Here is a 1,005-nt window from a genome sequence, read left to right as displayed (position 1 = left end):
ATCTACCGAGGACCAAGCAATCACACGAGCACGACACCGAGATTTGTTAACGAGGTTCACCGATATGGCTACATCCCCGGGGCCTGACTATGGGCGCTCCTCCCCATGACACCGCTACAATACCGCACCCCGCCGCCCAGGCGCCGGCACACGCCGCCGGCTCCCCCGCGTGCATGTGCTATTATGTTAGTATAGGTTACATCGTGTGTCTACCCTGCGATATATGAGAGGCCTAGGATACAGGTGTCCTACTTGGACACGACTCCGTATCATGTCTACACATCATACGACTCCAAGTCCAACTGTAACCTAACTTGTACAATAATATTCGACACAACTCTAACATACGATTTATTTCAAATGTCGATGCGTGATATTTTTGTTGAAGTACTCGATTATTGGGTTACAATGAACCCGACTTGCATTCCATGTGTTCAGATCACACCGAGGGTTTAACTTGGCAACGCTTTTCCATGTATTATACTTTGGAAGAAAATGACGGAGGCCAATTGATATGCGCGTCCAGCATTTCGGGAACAGCTGGATTGGCTCGAGCTGAAGAGACATACTCCTTCTTCTTCTTCTTCTCCTTGGCCTCCAAACTTCCTAAGTGCAAGCACCCATCGCAGGTCATCAAGATAAGATAGCAACTGCGTGCTGGACGCAGATTTTTGGGACATGGTGCCACGCGAGGATGAAATCTTGGCAGTCCATTCATGCCATGAGATTAGCAATTAATATAGCGAGTGAATGAATACCCAAACAATACACAATTTAATTCGGCAAAATACGTGTACACGAGTTGGTAGCTAGCCATCTTAAATGGAGCTGGATAGAAGCAAATACACATGCAAAATACTGTCCTGACTGCTCTGCCATTTTAATGTGACGCAGATCATTTAAATGATGATCAGATGAAGGGTCTGCCATGCTTTAACACTTCACTTAAATGTCTGGTGTGAAATGTTGGTGGGCGTGATGAAGATATTTGACTCCAGTGTATTG

Source organism: Triticum aestivum, chromosome 2B (assembly GCF_018294505.1).
Source record: "Triticum aestivum cultivar Chinese Spring chromosome 2B, IWGSC CS RefSeq v2.1, whole genome shotgun sequence".
Taxonomy (NCBI): domain Eukaryota; kingdom Viridiplantae; phylum Streptophyta; class Magnoliopsida; order Poales; family Poaceae; genus Triticum; species Triticum aestivum.
Note: the sequence above shows the minus strand (reverse complement) of the source record.